Consider the following 25,492-nt stretch of genomic DNA (forward strand, 5'->3'; position numbering starts at 1 on the left):
TTAGGAGAAATTTTGGAGGTAAAGTTGATATTTTGAATGTGGGATAAGTGAGGAGAATAAAGGATGATTCATGAGTTTGAGGTATTTTACTGAGATGAGGACAGTTAATCAAAAGCAACTTTGAGGAATGGAAAATTCAGATTTCTGTTTATTCCTGTTAAATCTGAGATGTCTACTAGATATCCAAGGGAGATTTTAGATATATGAATCTGGCATCTCACACAGTAAATGGGAACCCTCAGTGTCTGTTTTTCTGACACCTGTGACTGGGACCTCTTAGGGGAGAGTGCTGGTAGAAATGAGTCTGGCACTTCGGTTTTGTTGGCTAGGAGGAGCCAGCGATGGGGACTGAGGTATGCCAAGAGGGTAGGAGGAGAGCCTGTGAAGTGTGGATTCCCAGAAACTTGGATGAGGTTTTCCCAGCACTGTCCGACTGTACTGATGTAAGTGAGGAATAAGCACACACAGTAAGTCCTGTACATATGAACCTTCAGGTTGCGAACTTTTAAAGATGTGAATGTACGTCTTTATACCCAATCACATCAGGCATGAATGAAATTGAAGCTTGCCTTCCATCTCCAATTGCTGATGACCTTTCATCTCTACCATCTCCCACCTCCTCTCTTTCCTCTGGTCAGTGACTCTTCTTGCCTGCTCACTCAATGCCAGCTCCTGTGTGCCAGCTGTTGTACCGTACTTTTCAAGGTACTGTAAGATTAAAAATGTTTTCTTTATTTTGTCTGTTTTTTATGTATTATTTGTGTGAAAAATATTATAAGCCTCTAAGTTCAGTTCAGTTGCTCAGTCATGTCTGACTCTTTGCAACCCCATGAATTACAGCACACAAGGCCTCCCTGTCCATCACCAATTCCCGGAGTTCACCCAAACTCATGTCCATTGAGTTGGTGATGCCATCCAGCCATCTCATCCTCTGTCATCCCCTTCTCCTCCTGCTCCCAATCCCTCCCAGCATCAGGGTCTTTTCCAATGAGTCAACTCTTCACATGAAGTGGCCAAAGTATTGAAGTTTCAGCTTCAACATCAGTCCTTCCAAAGAACACCCAGGACTGATCTCCTTTAGAATGGACTGGTTGGATCTCCTTGCAGTCCAAGGGACTCTCAAGAGTCTTCTCCAATACCACAGTTCAAAAGCATCAATTCTTTGGCACTCAGCTTTCTTCATAGTCCAACTCTCACATCCATACCTGACCACTGGAAAAGCCATAGCCTTGACTAGATGGACCTTTGTTGGCAAAGTAATGTCTTTGCTTTTGAATATGCTGTCTAGATTGATCATAACTTTCCTTCCAAGGAGTAAGCGTCTTTTAATTTCATGGCTGCAATCACCATCTGCAGTGATTTTGGAGTGCTAAAAAATAAAGTCTGACACTGTTTCCCCATCTGTTTCCCATGAAGTGATGGGACCAGATGCCATGATCTTCGTTTTCTGAATGTTGAGCTTTAAGCCAACTTTTTCACTCTCCACTTTCACTTTCATCAAGAGGTTTTTTAGTTCCTCTTCACTTTCTGCCATAAGGGTGGTGTCAGCTGCATATCTGAGGTTATTGATATTTCTCCCGGCAATCTTGATTCCAGCTTGTGCTTCTTCCAGCCCAGTGTTTCTCATGATGTACTCTGCATATAAGTTAAATAAGCAGGGTGACAATATACAGCTTTGACGTACTCCTTTTCTTATTTGGAACCAGTCTGTTGTTCCATGTCCAGTTCTGTTGCTTCCTGACCTGCATATAGGTTTCTCAAGAGGCAGGTCAGGTGGTCTGGTATTCCCACCTCTTGAAGAATTTTCCACAGTTTATTGTGTTCCATACAGTCAAAGGCTTTGGCATAATCAATGAAGCAGAAATAGATGTTTTTCTGGAACTGTCTTCCTTTTTCCGTGATCCAGAGGATGTTGGCAATTTTATCTCTGGTTCCTCAGCCTTTCCTAAAACCTCTTAAAGTACAGTAAAGACTGTAAAGAAAGCTGAGCACCAAAGAATTGATGCTTCTGAACTGTGGTGTTGGAGAAGACCCTTGAGAGTCCCTTGGACTGCAAGGAGATCCAACCAGTCCATCCTAAAGGAGCTCAGTCCTGGGTGTTCTTTGGAAGGAATGATGCTAAAGCTGAAACTCCAATACTTTAGCCACCTGATGTGAAGAGCTGACTCATTGGAAAAGACTCTGATGCTGGGAAAGATTGAAGGCGGGAGGAGAAGGGGTAACAAAGGATAAGATGGTTGGATGGCATCACCAACTCAATGGACATGAATTTGGGTAAACTCCGGGAGCTGGTTATGAACAGGGAGGCCTGGCGTGCTGCAGTCCATGGGATCACAAAGAGTCGGACACTACTGAGCAACTGAACTGAATTGAACTGGAGTACAGTACTATACAGCCAATTGTGTTAGTTGGGTACCTAGGCTAACTTTGTTGGACTTATGAACAATTTGGACTTATGAATGTGCTCTCAGAATGGAGCTCATTCACTGTGTAGGGGGTTTATTCTAGTCAGTTTTAAGCAATTCATGATTTTTCCAATCAAAAAAATGGATGAGTTAAGCAAAATGGATGAGTTTCCTAGGGCTGCCATAATAACATGGTGGCTTAAAGCACTAGAAATTTACTTTCTCTCAGTTCCATAGGCTACAGGTCTAAAATCAAGGGGTTGGCAGGGTTGCATGCTTCTGGAGACTCTGAAGGAGAATTCACTCTATGCCTCTCTCCTAGTTTCTGGTGACTGCCATAAATCCTTGGCAAAAATTCTTGGTTTTCTTTGGTTTGTAGACACAGCACTCTCTCTGATTTCTGCCTCCCTCTTCTAACTCTGCGTGGCTCCTTTTCTCTTATAAATAGTGCTTGTCATTGGATTTAGAACCTGCCCTAATCCAGGATATTTTATTACATCAGCCAAGATTATTTTTTCCAAATAAGGTCACATTTGAAGATTCTAAGTAGGTGTGCCTGTGAGAGGGCCATTATTCAACTCACTACCAGGAGTGAGGGGCAAGTTGGTTAAAAGGATGTGCAAAGGGGCAACAGAGCTGAATCATGGAATCCAAGCTAGATGGGGAGGGAAAGAAGCATAGGAGACAGTCATGGAAAAATAGAGACTGCTGAGATCAGAAAGGGGAGTGGTTGAGCAGAAGAACCAGACAAGGAAGATGAGGAGGTGGGGTGAAAGGATGGCAGACGGAGTTCAGTTACTGATTATGACAGTCTGGGGAGTGGGCACCTGAGACGGTGACAATGATGGCATCTGAGAACACTCCATTGGAGGAGAGGAGGGTGTGAGGCCCTGAGAATGTAGTCTGGATCACCAGTGCGCATGATGAAGCCCGCAGAATGATGATGAGAGTGGAGAAGGGGGATGAGCAAGGGGTAGACAAGGAGTAAGGACAGCAGCCAGGAGGACTGAGCAAGTGATAGTGATGGCTAAGTCAGAATAGAAGAGTGTAAGGGATTGAAAGATACAGGATATTCTATCAAAATAAAAACTAAAAGCTGGGAATCAAATTCCAAATGATTCCAACAAAACCCAGTTGGTGGGGGAGGAACAGAGACAATGGTGAAGTAAACACATACTAACATTTTCATTTTGATGTGGAATATGTGGTTGGAATTGGGTTGAATGAAACTATACTAAAAAGTCTTCTCTTAAAAAATGGGGACAGTTAGTACATTGATAGAGAAGTACAGATTTGAATATACACTTTATGTATACATATATGTGGGCTTCCCTGGTGGCTCAGATGGTAAAGAATCTGCCTTCAATGCAGGAGACCTGGATTTTATCTCTGGGTCAGGAAGATACGCTGGAGAAAGGAAAAACAACCCACTGCAGTATTCTTGCCTGGATAATTCCATGAACAGAAGAGCCTGGCAGCCTGCAGTCCATGGGGTTGTAAAGAATCAGACACAATTAAAGAACTAACACACACACACACACACACATACACACATACACAGATATACACATATACCCATTAAAAGAGAGACACATGTAGAAAGGCATCCAAATCACCAGAAAGCAAAATACTAAATAAAAATTAAAACTTTTCAATTAAAATTAATTATTGGTTAGGGATCAAATTAAAAATTTAATTAGGAATTAAAAATTGGTTAGGGAACAACAGAACAAATAATATATAATAGCACAAAAAGCACACAATAAGATAAAATAAGGCCAAACATGTCTTTTTTCAATTATGGACACGGTATTTAATGTCCCTATTAAAACATCATTAGGCAGTTATTTAAAACAATCATTTTGGTGATTATTTCATGTATGTACACTGTGCACTTTAAATATGTATAGTCTATTGTATATCAATTTTACTTCAGTAAAGCTGCTTTTTGAAAGAAACAATGAAGACTCTAAGAGCGAATGAAAAATAAAATTCTAATTTTATGTTTTATGCATATACCTAAAAAAGACAGACAAAGGTTGAAAAGAGGAGTGGTGAATGCAAACAAATAGAAAGCAGGCACACACACACATCACACAAAGTGGATTCTGAGGCTAAAATTACTGTAAAACAATGTAAGTATATTTTAATGATAAAAGGTAACATCCACAATATTCTACAGACACAAAAAGCTTTCATGCACCAATAACATAATTTTAAAATATGCAAAGCACTGAGTCTTCCCTGGTGGTCCAGTGGCTAAGACTCTGCACTTCCAATGTAGGGGGCCCAGGTTCGATATCTGGTCAGGGAACTAGATCCCACATGCGACACCTAAGAGTTTGCATGCTGCAATGAAGATCACATGTGTGCTGCAACTAAGACCCGGCACAGCCAAATATAAATATTAATATATATGTGTATATATATATACATATTACATATATGTATATGAAGTATATACATATATATGTGTATTAACTCCTAGAGATACAACAGACAGGCGAATCTACAATCATATTAAGAAAATCCAAGCTAGGTTTCAATAGTATGTGAACCAAGAACCTCCAGATATTCAAGCTGGATTTAGAAAAGGCAAAGGAATCAGAGATCAAATTGCCAACATCTGTTGGATCATAGAAAAAGCGAGAGAATTCCAGAAAAACATCTACTCTGCTTCATTGACTGTGCTAAAGCCTTTGACTGTGTGTGAGTGAAGTGAAAGTTGCTCAGTCGTGTCGGACTCTTTTTGACTCCATGGAATTCTCTAGGCCAGAATACTGGAGTGGGTAACCTTTCCATTCTCCAGGGGATTTTCCCAACCCACAGATCGAACCCAGGTCTCCCGCATTACAAGCAGATTCTTTACCAACTGAGCTATCAGGGAAGCCCCTGTGTGTGGATCACAGCAAACTGTGGGAAATTCTTGAAGAGCTGGAAATACCAGACCACCTTAACCTGTCTTCTGAGAAACCTGTATGCAGGTCAAGAAGTAACAGTTAGAACCAGACATGGAACAACAGACTGGTTCCAAATTGGGAAAGGAGTACATCAAAGCTGTATAATGTCACCCTGCTTATTTAACTTATATTCAGAGTACATTATGAGAAATTCTAGGCTGGATGAAGCACAAGCTGGAATCAAGATTGCCAGGTGAAATATCAATAACCTCAGATATGCAGATAACACCACCCTTATGGCAGAAAGTGAAGAGGAATTAATGATCCTCTTGATGATAGTGAAAGAGGAGAGTGATAAAGTTGGCTTAAAGCTCAACATTCAGAAAACAAATATCATGGCATCCAGTGCCATCACTTCACAGCAAACAGATGGAGGAAAAATGGAAACAGTGACAGACTTTATTTTCTTGGGCTCCAAAATCACTGCAGATGGTGACTGAAACCATGAAATTAAAAGATGATTGCTCCTTGGAAGAAAAGCTATGACCAACCTAGACAGCATATTAAAAAGCAGAGACATTACTTTGCCAACAAAGGTCCATCTAGTCAAAGCTATGATTTTTCCAGTAGTCATGTATGGATGTGAGAGTTGAACCATAAAGAAAGTTGAGCACCGAAGAATTAATGCTTTTGAACTGTGGTGTTGGAGAAGACTCTTGAGAGTTCCTTGGACTGCAAGGAGATCCAACCAGTCCATCCTAAAGGAAATCAATCCTGAATGTTCATTAGAAGACTGATGCTGAAGCTGTAACTCCAATACTCTGGCCACCTGATTCAAAGGGCTGACTCATTGGAAAAGACCTTGATGCTGGGAAAGACTGAAGGAAGAAGAAGGGGATGACAGAGGATGAAATGATTGGATGGCATACCGACTTGATGGACATGAGTTTGAGCAAGCTCCAGGAGTTAGTGATGGACAGGGAAGCTTGGTGTGCTGCAGTTCATGGTGTCTCAAAGAGTCGGACACGACTGAGCGACTGGACTGAACGGAACAAATCTTAATATACTTCTCTCAGAACTTATAAAATCTAGTAGATAAATATGAAATAAATCTATAGAGGACTTGAATAACAGTTAACAAATGACTTAATACACACAGACATGGAGCTTAATCCTCAACAAATAGAAAATGTAGATTCTTTTCAAATACCTTAGAACTTTGTATATTAGCACACAAGGTAAACATCAGTTGCTTACAAAATAAATAGAAATCATAAAATAAAACTAGCAAATGTCAAGAAAAACTTAGCCCATAAAATGTAAACAAACAAAAATCCACTTGGGGATTTTGAAGTTTCTTTTCTAAATCATCTTGAATTAAAGAAGAAATAAAAACTTGGATTTTATTTAGAAATAAGTGAGAAAATTATATGCTAAAACCTTGTGAGAATAAGCCAAATAGTGATATTTAATAGAAAATGTTTTTACTTTTACTGTTATGTTAGGAAAGAAGGATGTTTAAATCACGAACTAAAACCTAATTCAAGAAAATAAAAAGAATTCAGAATAAAACAAAATGAGATAGAAGGAAATAATAAAATTTAAAAAGTAATTATCAAAATAGAAAAAAAAGAAAACCCTATGGTCCTTGTTCTTAGGAAAAAGTTTCAGCTAATTGAGAGGTTATGCCTTTGACAAGAAAAAAGGCAGTAGATCCACCAGGAATGACCAAAAAAGATAAAATTGCAAACAATAAGAAGGCTTAAGAATTTTAAGTCAATACACTGTAAGTACTTAACCAAGCCAAAGGTGGATGATTTCCTAAAAAAATATAAATTACCAAAACTGACTCAAAAAGTAGAAATCCTAAACAGTCCAGAAAAAGTTAGGATGCCAAAGATATATCTCTAAAAAATGCTTACATACAGAAGTAGAAATATAATGTTGAACACATAAATCTTATGTAAGGTTATATACCTGATGTTAACTCAATAAAAACAAAAGCAAACACAAAATATTTCCTCTACCTTACAAAAAAAAAAAAAAGAGAGAGAAAAATGCTTGGCACATTGATAATTCACAGTGCAGTAAAGGCTGTGTATTCTTCCTTGCTCTGCCTCTTACTGGCCATGTCACATTAGTATAGTGGCCAGATTTAGCAAATAAAACTACAGTACACCGAGTTAAATATGAATTTCTTATAAACAACATATATATTCTGTATCAGGATTCCCATTCATAAGTTGGAGATTTTTCCACTTCAGAGTCAGCGACCTGTGGCCTTGTTGAGATAACTTGACTCTTCCAGTCTCTGTCATGTCAAACAGGCATTTAAAAAAGAATAAATATATGTAAGGATCCATCATACCTCAGAGACCATTTGCTTTTCCTTCCACTGAAAGCACTGTGGTGGGTGTCAAGCCTTGGGTGCTTTTGCTTGCATAGGTTTTTCCCTGGAGTGAATTTTTATGTGTGCTCTTTCCTGATGAGAAACAGTAACTGAGACAGAAAAACTTTGCCTAGTCTCTACTTTTGTCTGCTGTGGTTGTTCCATTTCCCTTGGTGGCCAGGCCTCCAAAACCAGATGCAAAACACCAGCTGCTGCTCCACGTCTCACCCCCTCCCCAGGGGACCCCTTGCCCTTTGAGCCTACCTTAGTGCCTCCCCACCTTTCTCCTTCAGCTTCCCACATGCCCGCCTGTGGCCTCCCCTCTCCCCCCAGTTCCATCCTACCCTGAGGCATTCTGCAAGGGTAGGAAGGGTATGCTTGGCTTTGTCTCAGTCTCTGGGCTGCAGAGTCCTTTGGGGCCAACTCCGAGGAAGAAGTGTCCCCACATCCTTAGCCCCATCTGCTTCCTGCATGCTGGCCTCTGCTTCTGCTCTCCGCAGCAAATGGTATCACGTCCCAGCATGCCATGCTTTCCTCCAGTGTCTTTTATTTACACTTTACAGTGGCTGCTAAACAATGAGGCCACTGCATTAAGGATTGTGGGAAGAAAGGCTTTATTTCTAGAGCAGCTGAGTTCCTACTATGTCCCAGACACTGGGCTAAGACTCTGACTATATATTTTTCCCATTTAATTCTTGAATAATGTCATGAAAGAGGTGTGTCTCCCTCCATTCTACAAATTGAAAAGCACAGATTCAGATAGTTTGTGTCTAGTCCAAGGTTACCCACAAGTCAGTGGCTGAACTGGAATTTAAATTCAAGTCTCTTTGACTCTGAGATGATGACTCCATCTTTTCCATGACCCCACACTGATTGCCAGCCGTGGAAAATTTGATTCAATAGTTGTGTGTATGTGTGTGTGTTTGTGTGTGTGTGTGTGTTTGTGTGTGTGTGTGTGTGTTAAGATTTTTAAAATGCACCTAGATCTGAGTAAGTTCTGGTTTTTCTGGCCTCCTGGTCTCCTTCCTGCTCTTGTTTATGGGCCTGTCTCTTTGCCTTCCTGTCTATTCAGTCTCCATAATCAGCTAGTTCAGAAAGCACGGTGTGAGCTAAGGGAAAGTAAGGTGGGCGCTGCCTCTCGCTGCCATGGTGAAGCAGATCCCATAATAAAAGCCTGAATCCCCAGACAGTGTCTTGCGTGAAAGCACAGACCCTTGCTGAGTGGGGAGCAGCCAGGCTGGGATGCAGCTGTCAGCTGCCAGGTCATGTCCACATGCTGGCCAGACCCGGAGCTTTGTCTCCTCTTTCATTTTGTTTCTCTCCCATCTTCCCTCTCCATCTTTTCTAGTAGTTTCTAGGGCTGCCATAACAAAGTGCCATGGACTAATTGGATTAAACAACAGGAATTAATTTTTTTTTTTCCACAATTCCAGGGGCTGAAAGTCCAAGATCAAGGTGTCAGCGGAGTTGTTTCTTCTGAGGCTTCACTCCTTGGCTTGTAGTGTCAAGAGTCACAGGTGACACTCTCGTGTGTCTCTCCTAATCTCTTCTTATAAGATCATTAAACTAGAAACTTCCCTGGTGGTCCAGTGACTAAGACTCCATGCTCTCAAGGCAGGGGGCCCAGGTTTGATCCCTAGTCAGAGAACTAGATCTCACGTGCTGCTACTAAGAACCCTCATGCTATAATGAAGATCAAAGATCCTGCATTCTGCAACTAAAACCTGGCACAGCCAAATATCTGTATCTATCTATCTATGTAAAGGAAGATTATTAACCAGCCGCATTGGGTAAGGGCTATCTCAATGATCTCATTTAATCTACTAACTTCTTTTAAAGACCCTATCTCCTAATATAGTCATATTTCTGGGGTGCTGGGAGTTAGGACTTCAACAGAAGAATTTTAAAGAACAAACAACAACTCATTACACACACTCTCTCTTTCAGACACATACACATACACACACCTATTAATAGTTGAGACTGAGGCTGGACCTGTCTCACTGGAGATTCCTGAGTCCCAAGTTTTCTCCAGAAGAGAAACCAGTGCCTTAGTCACTGTTTCCTTATTACTAAGAAGGAGGAGTGATGGGTGCTGGCCAAGGGCTGGTGGTGGGGAAGGTTTCCATGAGTGTGGAGTACTTGCAAAGGATCCTGGAGATTTCAGGAATGGACTCTTGGACCAGGTGCATTTCTGACTTGTGAGTGTGAAAAGAATGAAAAAAAAAAAAAAAACAGGAAAATTGGGACCCATGGTTGAGCATTTTCAAGAGCTGGAGTCCATGGCCACTTTCGTAGAGTTTTGAAATCCTCAACAAGGATAATTTTTCAAATTTCTATTTTCATTTGAATAATCATCTAAGAAATTAACATAAATACATCCTGAAATATCAAGATGACCACCCAGATGCCAGGGCTGCCATTTCAGTGCCTACATTTGTGTTCATTTCTATCACTGTGTTAGTGCCAAAGAACACTATTCTAAATGCTCAGAGCCCAAAAGAAAAGAACATATTTGAATCTATGCATAAATATAATGTTTATGCAAAGTGAAGTCCAAATAATGGCACAGCTCATGGTATAAGTTGGAGTTTAAGTTATTTAGTTGCTAGAACAGAGAAAAGAGAATTGAATCATCCCACAGCACAATTAAAATCTGACATTTGCAGGTAATCACATACCTTAATCCACTCACTTATAATACTAACTTAATTAATTAATGTTGCTAGTTTTGTTTGCAATCACTTTTTAAAACTGGTTAAATTTGTTAGCCAAGATTTTAGTAGGTTTAAATTTCTTAACTGGTTTTGAATTTTGTTTGTATAGCCTATTACTATAAGAATTGGAATCTAGCTTTATATTGATACACATTTAAGAAATATATTAAATTTAAGTCCAGACTCATACTTTTAGGTGAGACTGAATAGATTGTATCAGACTAATTTTCCAGCTAAGATAAAAATGTAAGAGGAGGCTGAAAATCCAAAAATAGTGTTTGATGGCATCAGAGAATAAATAAAGTATCCAGTATTTGAGGGAAATGCTTTGTGGTGAGTCCTGCATTCAACAGTTTTTTCTCCTTGAGTCATTTATCAATTCCTAGCTGAGACTATAGAGTCAGGAAAGAAAATCAGGGATCTAAAGCATCCAGTAGCTTCTCTGGGCTGGATGGATACAAACTGGAGTTGAATTTGCCACAAAGAAACCACACAAAATCCAAGACTTGTAACCCAAGATCCTGGAGAAAAAGAACAACAAAGAGATAAAGCTGACATTAAATCTGAATTTCTCCTTGAATCATTTTACAATTTCCAAGCTACATGTTGGATGAGACACAGAGCAACCAAGTGGAAAGAAGTTGCCAAGACAGTAAAAATCTAAGCACGGAGTGTTGGAGCCTCATGGTGCTTTCAAGACAAAAATTGAGGCTTGGAACCTGTAATAAGTGAGGCCCTGGTAAACACTCAGGGCTTCAGTTGAGACCCCAGAAAAGCTAAGTCTCACAGTTAAGGACAAACAGAAGCAGAAAGTCCTGCATTGAATCAAAGTGATCTTGCCATATCCTATCTATTTGCAAGAAGATTTATTCTCTTTCTATTTCCAGTCTGGCGAGAGCAGGTTGGGGTCACATGGAGCTGCTCCCCTACAACCTGCTGAGCTCACATGTGGGAACTCCATGGCTTCTCCCCCCACCTCCAGTTCACCAGGGTCCACACCAACCCTGAGGAGTTTAACCCTGGCTTTGTGGCACATTTGATACCCAAGGTAGAGTGGGTGGCCCATCTGGAGGTGGCTGATATCCTGCATCTGGTCGAGCTGTCCAGAGAGGCCATCTGCAGTGTGAGTGTGATGAGAAATTTCAGAGGAAGATATACTACAAACTACAAATATATTACAGGGAACTCCGCCACATCCATAGCCTGGACATCTCTTCCCCATCAGCAGTGGGATTCCCAGCATGCTTGCTGAGTGATGAGGAGACTGAGATTCAACTATACCAGGCACAAAATTTTAGTTCTGTGACCATATGTATCTTTGTTTATATGTATCGTGTTTTCTGGTTCTATCATGTACACCCCAAGACTTGGCCCCATAATACCTCAAACAACATTTTCTTTAGCTCAGTGTGTATATATATATATATAGTTATAGATATATATTCTCATTAAAGTTTCAAAAAAAAAGGAAGAAGAAGACGGTGATGATGACAATAACATATTCTTCTTTGGAGGCAGAAAACATCATCTCAAGTCTCTAAAACTTTTTAAACTCAATGTCCAGAATTAGATAAAGAAAATTACCAATTATCCTAGGAAACAAGACCAAATCAGTGAAATCCAAGAGAAAAATAGTCCATATCAATAGCCCCACAGGTGCTCTGGATATTGAAGTCATCAGAGATATGCTTTCAAATAACTATATCATGTTCAAGAATGTAATAAAACTATAGACCGTTTTACCAGAGAATTGCAGTAAAAAAAAAAAAAAAAAATCAAATAGGAATCCCAGGTCATCAACCTCTCTAAGCTATTGTTTAGTCTAGAAACTTAGGTCTTATTTTTGATTCCTTCATCTTCTTCAGCCTATGAGTACACCTCTGCTTCACTATCCATTGCTAATGTCACTTCCCTAATTAAGGGCAACCTCATGTCTCACCTGGAGAAGGCAATGGCACCCCACTCCAGTACTCTTGCCTGGAAAATCCCATGGGCGGAGGAACCTGGTAGGCTGCAGTCCATGGGGTTGCTAAGAGTCAGACATGACTGAGCGACTTCATTTTCACTTTTCACTTTCATGCATTGGAGAAGGAAATGGCAACCCACTCCAGTGTTCTTGCCTGGAGAATCCCAGGGACGGGGGAGCCTGGTGGGCTGCCGTCTATGGGGTCACACAGAGTCAGAAATGACTGAAGTGACTTAGCAGCAGCAGCGGCGGCATGTCTCACCTACACTCACACTCCATTCCACAGAATGAACTTTCTCTACTGTAAATCTGATCAATCTTCATAAACTCATTTGGTGGCTCTGCTCTTCAGAATAAGCTCCAAGCCCTTTCCTGTGGGCTACTTGGCTCTGGTTTTTCTCTTGAGAAACAGAATATTTTCTGCCATATCAGTAAACAAGGCTGTCACCATCATCAGCAATTGCTGCCCTCTAATGTGAGCCAATGAGCTCTAAGGGAGCAAAGGAAGGAAAAGAACATCTGCCATCTAGCAGCCATCAGATGCACCCACTCCCTATGGTGAGCCTCAAGGAAGCACAGGATGTGAAAACACTGGCCCCAGACAGGAGAGGTGTGTATAAAAGGAATGATATCAGTGAGCCCAGACTCTTGCATCTTCCCTTATGTAGAAAAGCACTAAATTCCTTAACTGGGGAGATCTGGTTTTCTTTAATTAACAATAATCTTTTGACATTAAGACCACCCACCCTTTGTTGCAAAACTTCTCTATAACCTAGCTCATCCCTCACCTCCTCAAAGAAGTTTTCTTGGGGCTACTTGAGATGCTGTCTCCTGGGCTTAAGTCCTAAAAATTTCCACAGAATAAAGCATGCCTCTCAACTTTCGGGTTGTGAGTATTTTTTAAGTCTACACTCTCTAGTATGCACCTTGCTTCTTCAATACCCCAAACCTTAGCAAACACTTGTCCTTCAACTACAGTAAGTTAATTTCAGTCATCAAATGTACTGTGCTTTCTCCACCTCCTGAAAAGTGCATATACTGTTTCCTTTTTGTGACATGTTTTCTTTCTCTTCACTTAGCAAATTCTACCCACCTTTCAAAAATTGTCTTCCAAGAGGCTCTCTCTGAGTCCTCAGGACCTCTTTAACCCTCTCTTCTAACATAACATGTCCTTTTTCAGAGCATTTATCATGCTAGAAGGTAATTAAACATCTACACATACATCTCCCCCATAAAATTCTTTGATGGAAGGAACCATGGCCTCTGAGAGTTTGCATAGTAGCTCACATATTATAGGATAGCACTTGTCCTGGGAGATGGCATTGCAACCAGGGTCCTGAGAACAAAGATTCAGCGTATTTTTTAAAAAGATTCAGCCCACCAATGAGCCCAACTAGGACCCAAATAATGACCTTGAGACTGTAGCTGTTTGCCTCCACCCACTAGGGTTCCTGGGGTGAGATCAGTCTCCATGGAGAGCTGGTAATTACCATCAAGCCCAGAGCCTCTGGGGCCCCACACCCCTTCACGCCAACCCAAGGACAGCTAAATGCCAGTGTTCCATTTCCAAACCCCGTGAAGGTCGTAAGTGTAAGGAACACAATCCCCAAGGGCCTGTCTTCAAACCACAGGCAAAGAGTAAAGCTAGCTGTTCTCCGGCTGTGACTGCTTTCCAAATGGCCTATAAACGTCTATGTTCTTCCCCAAAGTGATCTTTTCTCTTAAAACTTAAGTGCCTAATCAGTTTTGTCCTACCCACAAACTGGAGTAAGAAATGTGAGTTTAGAAAAGTTTATTTGGAGTGATTATACAAACATAAGGAGCAGCTAATACTCTTCTGTGATTGTCACATAGACCAGAATAGATGAGGCTGTTCCCATCAATAGTGAACGAATCTAAGATGCTCTTCAAGCCCCAGCTTTTTTTTTTTTTTTTTTTTTTTTTGATGTGGACTATTTTTAAAGCCTTTATTGAATTTGTTACAATGTTAATTCTGTTTTGTGTTTTGGTTTTGTGGCCCTGTGGCCTATAGCATCTTAACTGCCAGACCAGGAATTGAACCCACATCCCCCTCCACTGGAAGGGGGTGTTAACCTCTGGACCACCAGGGAAGTGGTGGCCCTAGCTCTTAAAGCCCCAATACATTGATCCCTAACAGCATGAGCATCTTCTCAGATGGCAGCTTTAAAAACAGCTGAAACTAATAATACTGGTAAATAACCACTACTCAAATTTTTATACAGCTTAGTCTTTCATCTTCACAATGAGCCTCCAGATTGAGACTTATTATCTCCATTTTGGAGGTAAGGACAATGGAGCTGAGAGGCTCAGTAAGTTGTCTAAGATCACACAGTGACATGTAGCTAGGATTCAAACTCATGAATCTGACGGACGCACTGATCTGAGGATTATTTTCTCTAATGTGGAAGCAACTGCTCCAGGCACAAGTCACTCCTGGTCCTCTGGACTCTGCTTGCAAACCACGTGCCTGGGAAGAGGCAAACACGATTTTGAATTCTACGCTTATAAAACTAAACTAAAAACAGTGGTACTATCAGAATAGGTCAAGGGTCAAAGCTATTTAACTCCAGGACACTGTCTGCTAAACAGGAATCTGTTTCTCCCCCTTTTAAGTCTCTCTTTCCAAGAGCATCTTTGCTACCTGGATGACTCCCTAGCATAAAGAGTTCCAGGGCTCTCCCAAGACCAGTAAACCAAATGTTTATGTGCCGCAAATCTCCTTCCAAGGAGCTGAGGCGCCCCTGGTCCTCTGATTACACTTGATGGCACAAGATAAAGTAAAAAAGAAAGCTTCATAATGATGATGCACTGCTTCCTGCCTCAGCCATAAGGAAGGAAAAGCTCACTGCTGCCTGATTCACAAGACATTTGCCCAAGTTCATATCAAGGTAGAGACATTATTAACTCATGACCTAGCCTAGGACCCAGGCAGCTGTGAAATGTTTCAGTTAGAAAACAAAAAAGAAGAAAGAAAGGGGAAAAAAAAAACCTCCAGGATATATTGCTGATAAAATGTTTGCAGTCGGTTTAACAAATTTTATAGTAATGATGCTTTAAAAATGTGTTTCTCATGAATGACTTTGTGATACTGAATGCAAATAAAGAAATAATGAGACTTGGAATTGCAAACAGATTATCTTTTCCCTGGAGTTGATGGTATCCACACATTCTCCCCCACCAGCCCTCAGCCAAATCCATACACATGGATTTGCCACTTGACTCCTGGCAGATCCTGTAAGTTGCATTTTAGTCACCTTGTCAAGTGGCATGGTGACAGCTGGATGGTTCTGTATGGCTGTAGGTGCCACAGCAACAGATCAGACTTTTCTCATTTCACTTATATTAAAAAATAACCAAAACATCCTAGAGGTTTGGGAGTTGGCCATGTGAGCACCATGGAAACGAGAGAAACTGAGGAAAGCAACACAACTCTTAGGCTGACCTCGGAATGTTTGACCTGGAATAAATGTGAAACAGAGAGAAAGACCAATCTTGCATGGAATCAGCAGAGATGTGATTTTAACCCAGAGAAATAGCAGTGCAACTTGTAAGCATGATGAGGCTGGATGCTGAAGTGAGAGCTAGGGCACACCTGAACCAGTCTTTCAGGCAGGACCCTGCAGACCCCAGGGAGAACCTTAGTCTGCAAGGCTTTGTGTCCCCATAGACTCTGGACACATGGAAAGGGAAAAGCTCAGTTTCATGATCTATGGTAACTTACATTCAATATCTCCAGGTAAGCACTGTAACACAGCCCACTCAGGTCTTAGCTGCTGGCTGGTGGGGAGGGCTAGAAAGTAAAAAGGTGGCATTAGAGTGAGCAAAGAACTCTCATCAGGGAGCAGAGAACACAGATGCTGGAATGAAGGGAGAGTCACAGCATTAGGTGGAGTGACCAACCCACCTCTGATTGCTCAGAACCTTCCCCGTTCTAGCACCGAATGTCCTGGTCTCAGGAAACCTCTCAGTCCCTGGCAAGCCCTGGCAGCAGGGCACCATGCATAGAGAGAAGCAGAAGCTGCAGCCTTAGCAGTGATTCCTAAATGAAACCCAAGACGAATCATGCAAAGCTCAAGGGAGGATTGCAAAGCCTCTTTAGAGGCTGTGCTCATGATGGATGCAGAAGGTTGGCTGAAAGAAAACCCGACAGCTTGGCACTGAATGTCTGGAGGGAAAAAGTGTGGGCAGCTCTGGAACCCAGGAACACAGAGTTATCAATAGGACCTTTGGAGAAGGACCAGTCCAGGCTGGCCCCTGGGTTCTCCAAAAATTCCTTTCAAGGCTTAGAAATGGTGATCAGAGATCACCATGTATCTCTTATAGTTTATGTATATGACAAGAGTACTTCTTTCTCCCCTCTGTGTGTGCACCATGCTCCATCGTGTTCAATACACTTTTCTGTCCATCTCACAAAGCCTTTAATTAAAGAACCTTTCTGGGATCATGTCACATGTGAGCAGGCTTGGTTTGACCATTGCGATAACATTCTGGTTCAAATTCTGCTTTAATCTCCCCTGGTCTGTCCCCACCTCCACATCACCCTGATGGAGCTGTCCCTGTTATGCAAATAGGATTTCACAGCCCAGACAGTGATAGGGTTCAGGCAGAGAACAGAGTGATTTCTCTCATGGATCCAAGTGAGGGTTTACACGTCGTTCATTCCTGACAGAGGCCATGATATAAAATTATCTTTAAAAAAGGCTTTGAAGACCATGAGACTCTATGTTGGTATTATACAAGGGACTGCTGCTGCTGCTTGGTCACTAAGTCATATCTGATTCTTTGCAACCCCATGGACTGTAGCCCACCAGGCTTCTCTGTTCATAGGATTTCCCAGGCAAGAATACTGGAGTTAGTTGCCATTTCCTTCTCCAGGGGATCTTCCTGACCCAGAAATCGAAGCTGCATCTCCTGCATTGACAGGTGGATTCTCTACCACTGAGTCACCTGGGAAGCATTATATAAGGGACAATTATTATTAGCTAGCAAGGCGATGGCACTCCACTCCAGGACTCTTGCCTGGAAAATCCCATGGACGGAGGAGCCTGGTAGGCTGCAGTCCACGGGGTCGCGAAGAGTCGGACACGACTGAGCGACTTCCCTTTCACTTTTCACTTTCATGCATTGGAGAAGGAAATGGCAACCCACTCCAGTGTTCTTGCCTGGAGAATCCCAGGGACAGGGGAGCCTTGTGGGCTGCCGTCTATGGGGTCACACAGAGTCGGACACAACTGAAGAGATTTAGCAGCAGCAGCAGCAGCAGCAGCATTATCATTAGATATTAGAGTGAAGTTTGATACATTATTCCTCTCATATCTCCTGCCTTTTCTGGCAGAGAGACCATCACAAGATATGCTAGCTAGGAAGGAACTTGCTGAGGTTATACTCTTGGGTCAGAGAGGAGCCCACTCACCCCAAAAGCACAAGAGCCCCCTGAACAGTCTGGATTAGAGAGGCTGCTTTCTTCACCGCCCTTCTGTGACTTGAAGAGCACAAGCCCCAAGAAGTTGAACAGAGAGAGCACTATGAGTCAGGGACAGACCTCATCTAGGGACCCCTTCCCAAGTAGAGACTTTCAAATGCAAGCGCCCTAGTGACTGGAGGTTGGGCAACGCAAGAACAGGAAAGGGTGTGCAGAGCAGCTGTGCGTGGTTGTGTAGGCTATGCAGGGTGTGCACTGCACACAAGTGCTCCCTGCCAGGGCACGTGAGCACTGAAGTCTAGGCCCAGTCCTGCTCACCAAGCATCCTATGGAAGGGGAAAGAGCATGTTTGTTGTTTGTCTTTGTGACCTGTTATCTATTCACCAACCTCTGTTTCTGTTGGTCCCTGCCTGCCCAGATGGGGCATCATTTTCAAATTCACACAATCACACTTTGAGCTAGTCTCTTGCTGTAAGCATTAGTCTGCAATTTCTGAACACTCCCACTTTGCTTCCTAGTCAATGCATGTCCTTCTGATTGTTAGCGGCTCCACTGTCCTTGATGGGACAGAGGTAGCAGATGGCAGGAAGAAGCCTCTTCTTTGTGGAAATGGGAGGCAGGCAGGATCAGGGTTCTGCACTAACTCCACCCTGAGTTTGCCCACTTATCTGAATAGGCTAAACAGTCAAGGGTACAGTCAGCCCAGAGACACCTGTCCTTGTAGGGAGGGAGGCCAGCAGAGGAGCAGGACCTTCACAACTTCCGGACACACCAGGCATCACTCACCAAGGGCCATTGGTATGGGCAGTCAGCTGTTACCCCCAGAAGCTTCCAAAATGGTCAGAACAGGGTATTAAATAAAATCGCTCCAAGGCCCCACTACAGTCAAGGCCAAAAATTCACCCCAGTTATATTTCCCATCTCAAATTTCAAGCCATGCTGTCAGATATAGCTCGGTAGAGGAAGCCCAACCACAAACACCACATGATAGCTTAAAAATACTCCAAGGAGCAATTTAAAAATACCCTGAACTCGAGCTCTGTGGAGCCCTCTCCATTATTAAATTCTAGCAGAGAAATTGGAGTTCAAAATTGTAGTTCTCGTCCTTTTGCAAATTAAAATCCCAGCAAATCAACACCTTTCCTCCCAGATTTGAATTTCTGGAGTCTTGGTCAGTGGAGCTCCCCCAGCTGGAGTCTGAGTGTCTCGCCCCCTCCCCCAGAGCAGCTGCTCTTCGCCTAGTGTAGCCACAATGGGTGTGTCCTCCCACCCCCCAACCAGGAGATGGGATTTATCCAATCCCCAAATTACTCATATATCCCACTTTTCAAAGAGTTTGAAAGTCAATAGGGCACACAAGAATAAACCAGCCCCAGCCATACACCCACTAAATTTAGCCAAGCCATGCAATGTTCTCAGAACCCATGTTTCTGCTGCAGGCCAGACATCTGGGAGAAAGAAGTTAGAGCAAACAAATGGAGACATAGAAAGAATATATTCTGCATCTCAGACTCATTAGAATTGCCAAGAAGACTGGCATGTGCAACCCCCCTGCCTCCAGGTCTTCTTTGAGGTGCCATCACCTCCACATCTAACCCATATTTACAATACCTCCAAAAGCCACTCCAGTATTACCTGGAGAATTCCATGGACAGAGGAGCCTGGCAGGCTACCGACCATGCAGTCACAAAGAGTTGGACATGGCTGAAGTGACTGAGCATACATGCACAAATTCCTGTTGGCCCTTTGAGCCTTCTGTTCCCGGCAGCCCTGGGGCTGCTACAGGAGATCAGTCCTGCCTGCCCCTTCCTTCTTGTGAGCAGGAACTTGCCCAAGCCAGGTGTGTATCGCTCTGCTTTCCTGACACCCCCACTCCTCTATGGGACTGTCACTTGTACCTGAGTATTTCCGGTCCTTCCCTGTATTCCCTGCTGCTTCTGCCCCTTTGCAGGCCTTGTAAAGCCTGTCTATTGCGGCCTTTTCCATCTCCCTAGTTTCTGACTCAGTTGAAGAAATACCAGGAACCGAAGCTGCTGTTAAGACATCTGGAGAAGACCCACTGTCTCCTTTCCTGCGGCAGTGGGATAGCCCTCTGGAATCTCATCTCCTTCTGGACTTCCCTGACTCTTTTTAGGCTGAGTTTTACAGTGTATACCCTGCTGCTTCAGCTTGCCCTTTTCCTTCTCTACTATGGGTAGGATTAACATTGCTTCTGGGTCCTGGTGCTTTGCTTTATTTCCCTATTTCTTTGTTTTCAGGGCCAGATGTTTGTGGTCATGAACTTCTCCTGAGTTGTCATGTATGGCCCCACAGAGCAAGGGAAAGTCAGAGACAGAGGCAAAAGTACCCATTACCCAAACATATCCTGCCTATCTTTGTCACTTCCTCTCTGAGAAGTTCAAGTCCACCAGGATGCAACTTCTCAACAGTCATTCATCCAACAAATATCCACAGAGGACCCACTGTGTGCCAGGAATCACCCTGGATGATGGACATGGTAGTGAGCAGGCCCTAGCAAGGCTCTTACTCAGGACACCAGTCCAACACTTAAAGTGGACCTCACTCAGCCATGAGTCTCCTACCTTCAGCTTCCCTTCCAACCATACTCGACACACTATCTGACCCATTTCTTCAAAAACCTGTGCCAGGCCCACTTTCTTGCTTGCAAAAAGTATCTTATTTTGAAATTTGCCTTAACATGCTGGAATCATTCTTCTGGGGTCATTCTCATCTTTCCTCTCAAATCTATGCAAGCTTTCTTTAATCCATCTTGGTCTTCAGGCAGGAATTCCCCAACTGCTTTTAGAACAAGTTCTTTCTAGCTAAAGCTTCCAATTCCTTTCTTAGGCATGAGGTTTGTAATAATTCCATTTAGTTTGTTGGCATCTCAGTCCAAAAAAATGAAACATCATCTGGAGAAGACCATCTGAATCCTTATATATCTGAATCTTTATGCCTCTACAATCTTTATACCTACAATTCAGGGACTATATGATGATTAACTCAGACAACATATATCAGAAGTTAATATATGTGTTTAGTCACAAAGTCATGTCTGATTCTGTGCAACCCCATGGACTGTAGCCAACCAGGCTATGTCACACTTTGAATCCTTAATCCTCTTTATCTATTTACAGATAAAAATCTTCTATTTTTTGAAATGTCTTGGTATTCCTGGTTAGGACTCCCTGCTCTCACTGCCTAGGGCTCAGGTTCAATCCCTGATCAGGGAACTAAGATCCCACAAACCTTGTGGTGTGACCAAATAAATAAATACTATTTGTATTTCTCAAAGGAAAACCCCACATTTCACATCGCTGAATCCAGAATCCTAAGCCAGATCCTGGACCAGGTGCTGGATATGTAAAGATTAATCACAACTAAGAAAGTAAGGAGGACATATATCCATTGCTGCTATTTAGTTGTTAAATTATGTCCAACTCTTTGTGACCCCATAGACTATAGCCCACCAGGCTCTTCTGTTCATGGGATTTCCCAGGCAAGAATACTGGAGTGGTTACCATTTCCTTCTCCAGGGTAATCTTCCCAACCCTTACACTGAAACTGCATCTCCTGCATTGGCAGGCAGATTCTTTACCACCTGAGCCACACATGTCCATTAGGGAAATAGAAATCACTCTCCATATTTCAAGAGGGAGAGATTTATTGCAAGAGATTCAATATTTATAAAACTGATGGGAGATCTGGGGAAGTAATGATAATGGGACATTGATGCTGGCTTTCGGAAAATGAGGAAGAGAAAGAATGTCCCAAAGCCACTGTCTGCTCATGCATGGGTCTGCCATTCCTGGAAGTAAATAATGACTTGTCCTCTTCTTTTAACTTCCAAATCCCATGCACCAGCCTTTTGTTTGAAGAATTTAAACTAGAACTCTGCTGGCAAAGGAATCTGGATAATATAGTTTCCAGACTTCCAGCCTCTATGATACAAGGACAAGCTTTGAAAGCCAGAGGTGGTGTTAAGCATCAGTGGACATTTGGTAGCACGGCACACTAGTTCTAACCAGAAGGGTCAAGAAAAGTCTCTTGCAGGGTGACATCAACTAAGCCTTGAAATATGAAAAGGTGGGTCCACCAGAGGGAGTGATGTGAGTGAAAACAGAATGGCAGAGTCTCCTAAGGAATGTAAAATTAATGAATCCAGTTAAAGCAAGTGTGTGTGTTAGTCACTAAATCATGTCCAACTCTTTGTCACCCCATGGACAGTAGCCTGCCAGGCTCCTGTGTCCATGGAATTCTCCAGGCAAGAATTCTAGAATGGGTTGCCATTTCCTTCTCCAGGGGATCTTCCCAATCTAGGGATGGAACTCAGGTCTCCCACATTGCAGGGGAATTCTTTACCATCTGAGCCACCAGGGAAGCCCTAAACAAGGAGACCAATGAGAACACTTTGCCAAGTGCCAGATGATGGTGGACTGGAGCAGTGGCCATGGGGAGGAGGACCAGGGGCTTGTTTGGGAGGTGGCAGGGGTAGGACTGAGTGATTCATGGACTGTGGGTATAAGAGAGAAGGAAGAGTCAGCCATGCTTCCAGTTTGCATGATTAGAGGATGCTGAAACCTTTCGCTGAAGTGGGAGCTTGGGAGAAGGGTCATGTTTAGAAGGTAAGGGAGATGGGGATTGCTGAGTTTGGTTCTGCTCAAGCTGAGTTTGAAGTGCCTGGGTGATGGAAATGATGTTAACACCAATATGGTGTGAGCTGACATCCTAACCAGAGGCCAGACCATCTGCTCTGTGCCAGGAGCACATAGCAATACCTGTCTTGGAGGAGCTCTGAATTCAGTCCACCCTGAAGAGACTCAACAATGGAAATCCTTGGGGAATATTCAAACTTCACTTGAGGCAAATGTTTTCTGTTCTACAATGTCTGCAAGTAAAACTATCCTGAAAGTGAAGTCACTCAGTCATGTCTGACTCTTTGTGACCACATGGAGTATAGCCTACCAGTCTCCTCCATCCATGGGATTTTCCAGGCAATAGTACTGGAATGGGTTGCCATTTCCTACTCCAGGGGATCTTCCCAACCCAGGTATCAAACCCAGGTCTCCCGCATTGCAGGCAGATGCTTTACCATCTATGCCACCAGGGAAGCCCTATCTAGGAAAACTATCCTAGAGATACTCAAAAGCATATTGGAAATGAGTGCTCATTTTCCTTCCTCTGGGCCCCACCCACTGTGGGTTAGAAATCATAAGAGGGAAGGAGAATACTCTTCTGCCATTTGGTCTTGATTAAATCCCCAGCCTCTCTGAGTTCTAGTTTATCTATCAAACAAAATGATCGGACTTAAAACATTTTTAAGTAGGCACAGGGTGATTTAAAGAGTTTTCTTGGTGGCTCAGTGGTAAAAAATCTGCCTGCAATGCAGGAAACCAGGGTTCAATCCCTGGGTTGGGAAGATCCCCCGTAGAAGGGAATGACAATCCCCTCCAGTATCCTTGCCTGGGAAATTCCATGGACAGAAGAACCTGGAGGGCCACAGTCCATGGGGTTTCAAAAGTCAGATATGACTAAAGTGACTAAACCACCACCACCAAGACAAAGCTGGAGCCCTGGACAGCCAGTCCACTCTGTATGGCTGGCTGAGGGCTCTCTGGGACCGAATTACAAATAAGATTCTACTGAAGCACTGGCATGGGCTAGGGACACGCTTTACCCCCATTTCCCCAGGTTTTAGCTCTGAATTTCCCATGCCCTGGGAATCCCTCCATCCCCGATAACCTGGGACATTTGGTCATCTTATGTGGGATCATGTGCATCTCATTGAATTGAGGTTCCCCAGGAAGACTGGGATAGGGGTCTCAAGACATCCTGGGGCAATTTTAGCCACTTCCCTCAGACCTACAACGGCTGGCAACCAGGAGAGTGAAAAGTCACCTAAACACAATGTATGTCAAGTTCACTTTCCCAAGGAAAACACTTGACTGCCTTACTGTTGTGCAGCACGGCTCCTAATTCCCAACTCTCGAGCTCCTTTCCCCTGCTTTCATTTTAAAATTTATTCCACGGCATTTTCCAGCTTCTGTCATACTAGACTATGTATATAGTTATTGTGTTTATTGTCTATCTCACCTGCTAGAATGTAAAGTCCTTGAGGGCATGAATCTTTTGTGATATTTGATTCTCCATGTGTCACATTTATTTGGAACATTGTAAGCCCTCAGTCTACACTTGTGGAATGAATGAATGAGTTAAATGTGCTCTCGATCTATAGGATTTTAGACAGACCATGAACCAATCTTGACTTTTTAAAATTCAAACGAGACTAAGGAGACATTTGCATTATTTCATATTCAAAGCCGACTGTTGACACATTTAATCTTGCTAAACTCTCCAAGTGTGGCAGCTTTCTTCTGCCAGCAGGTTACATAATCTTCCAGGCACACATTTGAAGCACCAAGCTAACCCTTGCGCATGGCAGCTGTGGAGTGGTAATTGCGAGGGGGTGTCTCTGAAGGGCTGGAGAAGGCAGGCCATCTGCCGCCGCGTCGGAGACAGCCAGGGGCGAGGATACCTGGCCTCCTGCAATGTCTCATCTGCCAATTAGCTCTCCCCAGGCTGGCTGAGTGTAGGCTGCAGGCTTGGCTGGCCAGAACCATGGATGGAACAGAGAGGCCCCAGCATAGGGACCCATCAGCTCACCTGTGCTGGGGCCCGCATGGGACTGGCTGGATCATATCCTAGGGAAGCAGGCAGGAAGCTCTTTCCATTTTCCCACCCACAAGCCTGAGGAGGGGAAGGACTAAGATATCCAGAGAGCAGCTGGTCAGGCTAGCATGGGGCTGCCTGACTCTCTGACCACCCCACACTGAGCCTCTTTCCCAGCCTCCTGCCAACAGAATTAGTCACTCCTTAATCTGAACAACTTCAATAAAAATAAAAATAATAATAACCATAGCAGCAGTGACTGTCAGCACTAGTCACTGTGCTGTGCCTTACACACGGTGCTATCCTTCCCGTCCCTCATGTTTCTGTCTTCACATAGTGACAGGGTGTCTCCACACTGGCTCCCACTCTTCCAGGTCTCAGCTCCCAAGAGACAGGATCTGTGTCTATTTGATTCTCCTCCATAGGCTAAGCCATACCAGCACTTGGCATATAGTAGATGTGCAGAAAGCATTTCCTGAATTAAATAATAATATAGGTAAAGAGCTGGCACCATGGTAGCTGGACTCAAACTGATCTCACTAATTAGGTTAACTAGGAGGAGAAGCAGGCGGCAGAGGATGAAAGGTTGGACGGCATCACTGGCTCAATGGACATGACTTTGAGCAAACTCAGGGAGACAGTGATGGACAGAAAAGACTGGCGTGCTGCAGTCCATGGGTCGCAAAGAGTCAGACACCACTGTGCCACTGAACAACAACAACGAGGTTAATTAGGAGTATCGGGAAACTGATGGGTTTGAATCCATATCTACTGACTCAGTCTGCATTTTCTTAGTGTCCCGAGGTATTACAAATCTGTGAGAAGGCCCCAGACTCCCCAGGAGCAGGGATGCCAATGGCCACTGAAGCCTCAATCTCCTGAGGGTCCTCAGTGCCCTGTGATGCCCAAGGCCATGTGCACAGCGGGAGTCAGGGGTCCAATAACTACCCCCAGAAGCTGCCAACTGGGTTGTAAATTTATGAAAATGTAAGTACCACTGAGA

General features: G+C 43.2%; 1 non-coding gene across 1 annotated transcript; it reads left to right on the top strand.

Annotated features, from left to right (window-relative positions):
* Window positions 1-4,646: 4,646 nt before the first annotated feature.
* Window positions 4,647-4,719, top strand: TRNAG-UCC (transfer RNA glycine (anticodon UCC)). The gene has a single exon. It is a non-coding gene; the product is annotated as a tRNA-Gly (tRNA).
* Window positions 4,720-25,492: the final 20,773 nt, after the last annotated feature.

This window comes from Bos indicus, chromosome 1, assembly GCF_029378745.1.
Source record: "Bos indicus isolate NIAB-ARS_2022 breed Sahiwal x Tharparkar chromosome 1, NIAB-ARS_B.indTharparkar_mat_pri_1.0, whole genome shotgun sequence".
Taxonomy (NCBI): domain Eukaryota; kingdom Metazoa; phylum Chordata; class Mammalia; order Artiodactyla; family Bovidae; genus Bos; species Bos indicus.